The 10,575-nt window shown below is 51.8% G+C and overlaps 1 pseudogene; it reads right to left on the bottom strand.

The window, feature by feature from the left end:
- Nucleotides 1–7,197: 7,197 nt before the first annotated feature.
- On the bottom strand, nucleotides 7,198–7,376 carry LOC142573396 (U2 spliceosomal RNA; annotated as a pseudogene).
- Between the last annotated feature and the right edge of the window lie 3,199 nt (nucleotides 7,377–10,575).

Here is a 10,575-nt window from a genome sequence, read left to right as displayed (position 1 = left end):
TTGCTGTCCCCGCAACACTTTATCCATGAGACTTGAAAAACAGTATGGCGCGTTCTTCAAACCAAAACTCAACACTTTAGGACGGAATGTTCCCATTGGTGAAATGAACGCCGCATACCTACTAGCCTCTTCTGTAAGTGGAACCTGCCAATAACCCCTGACAAGATCTAGGGTGGAAATAAACTGAGCGCTACTAACTTTCTCAAGGCGCTCCTCGATGTTAGGGATCGGATAAATTTGATCCTTAGTGATGGAATTAAGCCTGCGGTAGTCGACGCAAGGACGAGGTTCCTTGCCCGGTACCTCAACTAAAATCAAAGGGGAGGTATAATCACTCTCACCTGCCTCAATAACACCGAGCTGTAGCATTTTCTTTACCTCAGCCTCCATAATATCGCTCTGGCGGGGTGACACCCGATACGCCTTGGATCGTACTGGCTCTGTGGAGGTAAGTTCTATATCATGAGTAAGTACAGAAGTCCTACCAGGCCTCTCAGAGAACAGACCTTGAAACTCTTGTAATAGCTGGTGTAGTTCGGTTTTCTGCTCAGGCGACAGCGGTGCTTTACTGATAAGGTCACTAATGACTTGACCGGTGTCTTCCCTGTTCGTCACTGAGCCTAGTCCCGGAAGCTCGACCGGAAGCTCTTCAGGAACGTTTACCATCATGCACACCACTGCTTCCCTTTGTCTATAAGGTTTGAGCAGATTACAGTGGTAAACTTGCTGTGCTTTCCGCTTTCCTGGCAGACTTACCACGTAGTTAACGTCCGACAGTTTCTGAACAATTCGCGCTGGGCCCTCCCACTGCACGTCTAGTTTGTTGTTTAGCGATGTGCGCAATATCATGACCTCATCGCCAACCTCAAAACGACGGGCCCTGGCTGTCCGATCATAATAAACCTTGGCCCTCTGCTGGGCCTTTGTCATTGCTTCACCTGACAACTCCTGTGCCCTTCTTAAGCGTTCGAGGAGCTTAAGCACGTACTCCACCACGACTGGGTCGTCGCCCCTACCTTCCCATGATTCTCGAAGCATGCGAAGCGGAGATCGAAGCGAGCGACCGTACACCAGTTCAGCTGGCGAAAACCCCGTAGCCGCATGCGGCGCGGTCCTTAAAGCAAACATCACCCCAGGCAGACACAGCTCCCAGTCAGTTTGATGTTCAAAACACAAGGCTCTCAACACGCGCTTCATGACGGAGTGGAGCTTCTCAACGGAATTCGACTGTGGGTGGTACACTGAGCTGTGTAGCAGCTTTACCCCACACCTTTCGAGAAAAGTTGTCGTCAAAGCGCTAGTAAACACTGTGCCCTGATCTGATTGAATTTCTGCAGGAAAACCAACTCGCGCAAATATGGACAGTAGTGCATTAACTATCTCAACTGAGCTGAGTTCTTTAAGCGGCACTGCTTCAGGGAACTTTGTCGCTGGGCAGATCACAGTCAAAATGTGTCTGTACCCCGTGGCTGTTACCGGCAGAGGTCCCACTGTATCAATAACGAGCCGTCTAAAAGGCTCCGTAATGATAGGTACCAATTTCAACGGCGCCCTCGATTTGTCCCCTGGTTTGCCCACCCGCTGACAAGTGTCACATGTCCTCACGAAATGGTCTGCGTCCCGAAAACACCCTGGCCAATAGTACTCTTGCAAGAGACGGTCCTTAGTTTTCTTAACTCCTAGGTGTCCGGACCACGAACCCCCATGTGACAAGCGCAACAGATCCTGACGATAGCATTGAGGCACGACCAGCTGGTCGAACTCCACTCCTCGGCGGTCTAGATACTTCCGGTACAGGACTCCACCTCTTTCCACAAAACGCGCAGTTTTCCTGGCGATACCTTCTTTGACATTGCAGCGCACGTTTTCCAGGCTGCCATCCTTTTTTTGCTCGGCTATCAAAGCCGTCCGGCTGACTTTTAGCAACCTATCAAGTCCGTCTGACGTAGGCGCGATGAGCAAATCAGTAGATAGCTCTTCTAACTTTCCCGCGTCGGGATTTTCCTCTCCAGTATCTGGCGCCTTCAACGCTACAGACTCAATTTTATTCTGTTCGGGCGTGCTCTGAATATCAGCTTGCTGCGCCTCTGACCCTTTTTCGTTGTTTGATAACGTCGGCCCCGCAACTACCGCCTTTGCAGCGAGCTCCCGAACCTTCGATCTGGTTAAGGCCTGAACACTAGCTTCACCAAACAAAAGCCCCTTCTCGCGCAGGAGGTGATCGGACCTGTTTGAAAATAGGTACGGGTACTAGGGTGGCAGCATAGATGACACTGCCGCCTCCGTCTCAAGCGCTCCGAAAGGTCCTTCAATAAGCACTTTTGCTACCGGCAGACACACGCTATGAGCTTCCACGGCTTGCTTGATCCACGCGCACTCGCCCGTGAACATATGGGGTTCTACGTAAGACGGGTGAACTACATCCATCGTAGCTGCGGAATCGCGAAGCACTCGGCACTCTTTCCCGTTTACGAGGAGGTCTCGCATGTAAGGCTCAAGAAGCTTCATGTTCTCGTCAGTGCTGCCTATTGAAAAAAACACAACTTTTGGTGTTGTTTCCGGACACTGCGCCGAAAAGTGACCCGGCTTCTGGCACGTATAACAAACGCCCGCTCGCCTCATCTCGAACCGCTTTCTGCGTTCGGCTTCGGCTGCCGTCTCTTTACGTTTGGTCGGATTGCTTTCACTCGCATCCTCACTACGCGTGTCCCCCTTAAATCTCATGGGCGTGAACCTTGGCCTCTCAGACTTGGAGCCAAATTCACCCTTTTGACCGTCCTTAGCTCCGCGAGCTCGACGCGTCACAAACTCCTCGGCTAGCTCAGCGGCTCTAGCCACCGTACTCACGTCTGGCCTATCCAAGACCCAGTATCGCACGTTCTCCGGTAACCGACTATAAAACTGTTCTAGCCCGAAACACTGCAGAACTTTATCGTGGTCACCAAACGCTTTCTCTTCTTTGAGCCACTCCTGCATGTTCGACATAAGCCTATACGCAAACTCTGTATATGACTCACTTTTGCCTTTCTCATTTTCCCGAAACTTCCGACGGAACGCTTCCGCAGACAGCCGGTACTTTTTTAGCAGACTCGATTTTACTTTGTCGAAATCCTCTGCTTCCTCTCTATCCAAGCGAGCGACTACGTCGGCCGCCTCGCCGGGTAACAAAGTGAGCAAGCGCTGTGGCCACGTTTCCCGAGAGAACCCCTGCTTCTCGCACGTTCGCTCAAAGTTAACCAGGAACAAACCAATGTCCTCTCCAAGCTTAAACGGCCGCATCAGGTCAGTCATTTTGAACAATACGCGTTCTCCTGCACCGTGTGCCCGACTTCCATTACGAGCGCGTTCCATCTCTACCTCGAGACGCTTCATTTCCAAAGCGTGTTCGCGCTCTTCTTTTTCTTTCTGCTCTTTAAGTTCGCGCTCCTGTCTTTTTGACCTCTCCTCAATAGTCTCAAGGCATTCCGACAGCTCGTCATCCTCAGCCTCTAACTCAAGAATAGCCGTTATCAGTTCCGGTTTTCTTAGTTTGTCTGAGACATCCAGACCCAACTCTCTTGCAAGCTCCAACAATTTCGGTTTGCGCAACGACTTCAAATCCATGGCTGCTCTGAATGCTGCTTTTTCTACTGCTTACTATTGTCTTGCCGCAAACTAACCCGGCAGCAACGACAACCACAATTACCAGCTCTGTTTCTAACACTAACAAAAGCCTGGCAAAGCTCAGAAGAAGAAAGTCCCGCACTCACCAAACCTCGCAGGCAGGAATTCCGCGCAGTCGTTCCGCTGCAGGCAACCAGTCGTCACACAGGGCTCGTTGCACTGCTCCCGGATCGTCGTTGAGCTGCTCAGCATACAGTCAACTGCATCTCTTTGCTGCTGGCCTCCGTTGTCGTGATCTCGCCGCTGGCAGACAGTTGTTTGAAGTCGTAGGCGATCTCACCGCTGGCAACCAGATATTTGGATCCGGCACTGGAGCGATCGGATGGGAACTCGGCGCTGACGCCCGTGGTTGTACCTGGGTCGCAAGCCCCAAGGGTAGCGTTGGCCTGGCGGCCTGGGGTACAACTGGAAGCATCCGAAGGTCCCGGCAAAGCATGAGTCGACTGGTAACAACGAAACAACTTGTTTATTTTAACATCGCAAAGAGTTGGCGGTCAGGTTGACCGAAGTAGAGAGACGGGAGAGCACTTCACTCAGCAGAAGAAATCGGAGCCCTCCTCTGGCGTCCGGGGGCAGCTGTTTTTATACTCTCGCAGTTGAGGGCAAGAAGGAACCCCTCAAAAGACGAGCACGTGAATGTACAATGGGCTAATGGTGACGCACACTGTCGTAGCGATGCCGTAGCACCATGTCGTGGCGCTGCGCACGATCTCGTAGCACCTGGTCGTGGCGCTGCGCAGCACACTGTCGTGGCGCTGCGCAGCATACTGTCGTGGCGCTGCGCAGCACACTGTCGTGGCGCTGCCGGTCGGACACAATGACTGTAACGAGAAGATGGTCCCTGCTTTGGCATCGCCTGTTTCGGGCACAATGACTGGAACGAGATCCCTGCTTTGGCATCGCCTGTTTCGGGCCCAATAACTGGAAGGAGATCCCTGCTTTGGCCTCGCCTGTTTCGGGCACAATGACTGGAACGAAATCCCTAGGCGGTCGCATCGCCGCAGACGCGCCTGGAAACACCTGGCGATGAGTGTTGCGGTGACGACGATCGGGCCAAAATGTCCGCCGCCCCGCCGCCGTCGCGCCGGCAAAACCACGTGTCGCAGGCGAAACGCAACAGGCCGCTCAACCTGAATCTCAACAATCTCCAGCGGCTTGCATATGTCGATAAAATGTGTGAGCATGGCTTGCCAACTCTAAAGGCTGCGAAGAAAGTCTCTCATCTGTAACCATTAGGTTCCTGATAGTCACACAAGTGCAGAGGCACGAAGCAGGATAGGGTTTATTTTTTGTTGGTCTTATGGTAAATACAACGGTCCCCGAGCTATTCATGGAAATCACGTGTCGCACTTCAAGATAAGTTCTAATGCTGCCACAAACATTGACCGAGACATGGGTGGGTTCGCTTCATTTCCTTCGAAGTTCAAGGCTCTATGTCCTGTCGATCAATCCAGAGCAAGTTCGCGACGCATCCGCTTTTTCGTCGCCTGCTGTGAGAGCGCTGTATACTCAGGACTAAATATCGTGAAAATATACGCGACCAAAGCAAGTACAGTGCCTAGATCGAAGCGCGAAAATGACAGACGAGCTCCCGCTAAAGAAGCTGAAACGGCCAAAAACTCTTGGTGGGGTCGACGCGGGCGGCAGTGTGCTACACGATCGCAGGCAAGAAGACAGGCAAAGCAAACGGCGAAACGCCAAAAAACGTGGTGCCGGTGGGTTGTTCGCTACGCAGAGGCCGGCCGCGCCGAGCAAGCTGCGACTCATTAACTGCCGCCTTGTCGCCGAGCGGTCGACAGCGACGCTGTAGACAGCCAGCGCGAGGCAGCCCGGACGTTGCGACCCTGAAGTTCTGTGCAGGCCCAACAAGATCTGTCGAGAGAACAAGGCAGAGAGATTTGCCATCCTGGACGAACTACGCGCTACTTCAGCGCAGCGTTAGGAAGGCCTATAGCTCTACAGCACTTTCTCCCTGTCACAGTTGATTTGCCGGATAAACCCAACCGCTTTTCCGAATGAAAATAGATTTCGAAGTGCTAATCCGGATGCTTACTATTGAGACGCGCCACAGGCTGGCGTAGCCTTGAGAGCACATAGGTTAAACTAGACGCAACTGTGACAGGTGATGTACGCAACTATATAGGCGCGACGCGTCGCACAGCAACGCGCTACCACCCGCATCCGGCCCCAATTCGCGTCGGCGACAGTCGACGACAGGCTAGCGCGTACTCGAACGCTTCTCCGAGGCCCAATATCAGTTGCCACCCTTTTCTCCAACGCTCAGAGCCTCGCTCGCGTCGGCCCCCTCCATTCCTACGGGTTACTCTACGTCGCAAAATACCGTGCAGTTTAGCAGAGGCTACGGTTCCCTCAGTTTATAGGGGTTCAAATCCGTAAAGGTTTGAGTCGGTTGGTTGTTCTGGAGTTCAAACATGCGCCCCTACTTGACTGGCATGCCTACTCAATCGATGTTCGGTGCGAGAAGCTATGAGCGGCTAGCCTTGCACCGTTTCCGCGAACCGAAGTGGTTCATTCCTTCAGCGTCTGCGGCTCTCGCTTTGACATCGGCGCTCCACTAACGCAGCACGAAACAGCTACCGAGGCGGGGACGCTGCTCTCTCGGCGCACACAGTTTGTTACCTGCTTTCCTGCTCCTTGTTGACTTCCGTTGGCAAACGCTCCGTGGTGGCTACGTTGAACAAGCGCGGTGGGCTTGGCTGGGCACGGATTACGTGTGTACGCGTCCGCCTTTCGTCAGCGCGATCAAGAAATTGGCAATTTATGCGCGCCGACAAAGCGCTGTCACAGATAAGGAAGCTTAAAGGGCTCCGACTGTTGATCTTTCTGAAGTTTCCCAGCTTTCGAGTTGATTTGTGAAAGAATGAGCCAACCGAATGTCCCTTTTGTTTTAAGGCCAAATCCTTCGGTGTCTTTGTTGGCGGTGCCCTTAGCTGTGACCTAGGCCTAACTTCTCCGTGACGAAAAACGCCCGATGCCCCAATGAGTAAACTCACGACAATAAATGCTCGTATTGACGTCACATTTCTCAGGGAGGTTCTGTAAACGAAGTAAATTAGTGGGCTGAATAGAACATTTGCTGCATTTCGGTCTGGGTGGGACTCGAACCCAGGTCTTCGGGGTGCGAGACGAGCATGCTGCCCTGAAGCCACGGCTGCTACACGGTTCCGGCTTACTAAATATGCGCCTAGTGCGTGCCTGATTGCACACCTCACGTGGTCACAGAGATGCGCTCGTGCCACTGCTTGCGCGTTCGTCGTCTTCCTCCACAGCTGGTTCTGACGCCGCTCATCATCGGTGAGTTCCGTCGTGCGCTCCGATGGACAGTTGCCACAATGCTTCATAAACGTATCTTAATCGTGACAAAAAGTAGGCCAATAATGCAAACAGGTTTTCGCCTTAACGTTTTACGAACGCGTAACAGTTGCTTAATTTTTAAGGCGAAGCTCCATATGACTAGGTTCCGGGTGAAAAATGCGCGAGTCTGTGGAGCCGTGTAGATCGAGAATTTCTCTCCTTACCTAGGCCCATCCCGAAGGTAGTGCAATGCCGGGCCAACCCGCGATGGAGGTGAAGCAGGGTTAAGAACTCCGCCAACTTGGAAAAATAAGTTTAATACTTTAGGCCCAAATACAAGCCGTATCAGATATTAAGGTGATAAGAACAGATACTACATTGTATGCTATACGCCATGTCTGCGTTCGCGCCGCCCTCCCCCTTGTCGGCGCTCCAAGCGCTTGCGTATCCCCTTCCTTTCCTTCCGCTCTCCCGTGGTGGCGGTCCCGTAAGCGTGTTATCCACTAGGACCGCGAGGCGAAAATAAACGCGAACCGTCCATGTGGCCCCGATTCCGTAAACTTGGGCCGTTTCACCAAAGCAACCGTCAGGTTTCAGAGGGAGCTTGTGGGGAATCAATTTTGTGTGGCCTGTGTTGTGCGTGACCGCTTGTGATTTTTCGAGTGACCTCACAACCATTACTGCACTGCGGGACGTCGACCAACGCACAATCGCCTTGGTTTCGATGAAGCAGTGGGTGCCCTCGGAATGCGCTGAGGGGGCGTGTCTATTCCACGTGCCGGGATTCGTTCGTAAAAGGTGTCGTGCGGCGTTTTGCAGCAATACTTGAGTATGTATACCCCCTCGGTGCCTTATCATATTCTGAGGTCCCTCATCGTGGACAAGCGACTAGTCGCGTCTCGGCTTCCATTTATGTGCATACGGCTTTTCACGCACGACAATGGACAGTTCGCCATTAAGGGGCCGACATACACAGCTTCGCAGGTCACCCGCCTTCACCGAGAGGAATGGCACTTATTTTTTTATTTAAGAATTCCGTTACGCTACTGTTAGAGTCCTCGCGATCTTCGTTAGTCTCAGCATGAAAGACGACAATCTGCTCAATGATGCTGCTCTCAGAAAATTGGGGGCTCATCTCGGCGCGCTAGAGATTTTAAGCCGGTGACCGAACAATAAGGTTACCGGGCCCAAACGTCACTTTTTTTCGGCACACACTGCAGCAAAAGAGATTGTCAGCCTTATTTTTTTTTTATGTGTAAGCATTTCTGTGCCGACCCAGCGAGGAAACCTGTCCGTCCATCCCGTAAGACGAATCGCTATAAAGAAAATAATATATAAAAAAATATTCGAAAGGAAAAGCGTTGTCGATGGTAAGTCTGGAACCTACGACCCCACGCTCAGAAGCCGAGTGTCCAATCCACTGGCTAAACAATCACCTTTCTTTCTTTCTTGCGCAAAAATAAGTGTAGTTCCATGCGAAAATTAGTTACATTACGTTTCGACATGCATCAAAAACAAATGCACACACGCTATGCACTCCAATGAAAGTTCAAAATTTGGGCAAACAAACACAAGCGTCCAGATGCGAAATCCACCGTGGAACGGGATCAAAGCTTCCAACCATACTACTGTTACGGTTGGCGTGTAACACCCCGGGCAAAAAGTATGCTCTACCACCATGCCTAAGCGAAACGAAGAATGGATTCCTAATTCGCTATAGTTGTCTCGAGTGGATGCCGGTCTGGCGGACGCCCCGCAGTGCTCACATGCCCCTTTGTGTGTCTGCGTGAAAACCCTTTCCGCGAACCAGACAGGACCCCTGGCTGCCGCCAGCGGAGGCACCCTGGTGAAGACGTCAATTGGTACAATGGATCAGCCACATATCCACAACCAGACTGTTCCATGAACTGTCAAGCTCTACATGAGAACTTCCGCGAACCAACGTCGCCTAGAAGAAAGGATAGTGCCTACAATGCCAGACCTGTTGGTTGCCACCTGCGGAGGCAGACTCGTGAAAGGTCACCGGGTGAGTGGCTGCCGCCACTGTTAAGAACCGCCAGCTGCACTGCAAGTTTTTCCAACCAGTTGCGACTGTGGAAGCAACATCTCGGGAGCATCGCCGCCAACCTCTAGCCACGGCGTGGCGAAGTCGACTTTGTGTCGATATCAATACGCCTATCCACTCTCCGTCGGCTCAGCTAGGATGCGTTGGGACTGAAGGAGTTCGACGAAGCAGGCTTTGTGCGCAACACGACAAAGCGGACCTGATCTCCTACGGGCGTGGGAGCTGCCGCGGGAACGCCGACGGACACTTCTTCCCACGCACCGACCGAGACGCAAGACAACGCGCTACTCGGAACGGCTCCGAGTTCTATGAAATTCGTGTGGTGCCGGTTTCAGACCGTGAACACGTGTGTGTATGCGTGTGTGCGTGTGTGTGTGTAAACCGTGCCGCAGGGAGGCGGCTAGTTTGCGATGACTAAACGAACGTTCGCATCACCTTGTATAGGGAGAGGACCGAGTGTTTAAAAACCGCTGTTATGCGGCTGCTCAGGAGACTCTCTCTCAAGCAGTCATGTTAGACTGATGTGCTATCCCAAACCGTCATGTTAGACTGATATAAATACTGTAAATGAACACATATTCCTCGTTCTCGATGAGAAGCAGTCCTTCCCTTCATCAACGTCCTCAGCGGGGATAAGTTGGATGACGGCATGGGTCAGCTACCTTCTAATTCATGCCCGACTCCAAGCTTGACAACGGATCACGAGCGATGGGATTGAACCCCCAATCATAACAACTGGCTGACAGCGGTGAGATGGACTTTGCGACGTGGTGTTGTGACTGCGGTGAGTGCTTGGTTCTTGCTTTGACTCTCTAGGCTTCATCTTGTGGTTGTTCTATTTAGAACAGTAGGGAAGCTAGATTGTTGAGTGTTAGCTAGGTTGTGTTTTCCTAGTTAGATTTAGAGAGCAGGATCAAGACAGTAAAGCAGCAATCATGGAGTTAAGGACACTGCTGAGAGACGAGTTGTTGATTGTTGGTGAGTAACTGGGCCTAGATGTACGCAAGGAAATGCTCAAATCGGAATTATTGGAGCTAATTTCCGAACAGGCCAGTGAGGAAGAAATTGAAATGGGGTTTGAACTTCTGATAGAGAGAGAAGAACGACAGAGAAAAGAACAAGAGAGAGAGGAACGCGATAAAGATCGCGAGTTAAGAAAAATGCAACTTGAACTTGAAAGCAAACGTTTGTAGTTGTCTCAAGGAAGTGAAGGCGCTCTGGGACGATCAAGTGAGGCAGAATCGTACCGCATGGATAGGCTATTAAAGCCATTTGAGGTCGGGACCGACATAGGCTTGTTCCTATGCAATTTTGAAAGGACTTGCGAGAAGATGAACTTCGGTCCGAGTACATGGCCACAGCGGTTCCTGCCTATGTTGCCGTGTGAGGCGGCGGAAGTAATCGCCAGACTGAGTGTACAGGATGCATATTGTCACGAGAGGAAAAGCCAGTCAGTCAGTTCTAAGCGAACGGCCGTTTACAGTTCATTTCTGCAGCAGCTACCACGCACACTTCTTCTTCCTCGACATCTA

Source organism: Dermacentor variabilis, chromosome 2, assembly GCF_050947875.1.
Source record: "Dermacentor variabilis isolate Ectoservices chromosome 2, ASM5094787v1, whole genome shotgun sequence".
Classification (NCBI taxonomy): Eukaryota; Metazoa; Arthropoda; class Arachnida; order Ixodida; family Ixodidae; genus Dermacentor; species Dermacentor variabilis.
The sequence above is the reverse complement of the archived record's forward strand: the minus strand, read 5'-3'. Positions and strand labels throughout refer to the sequence as shown.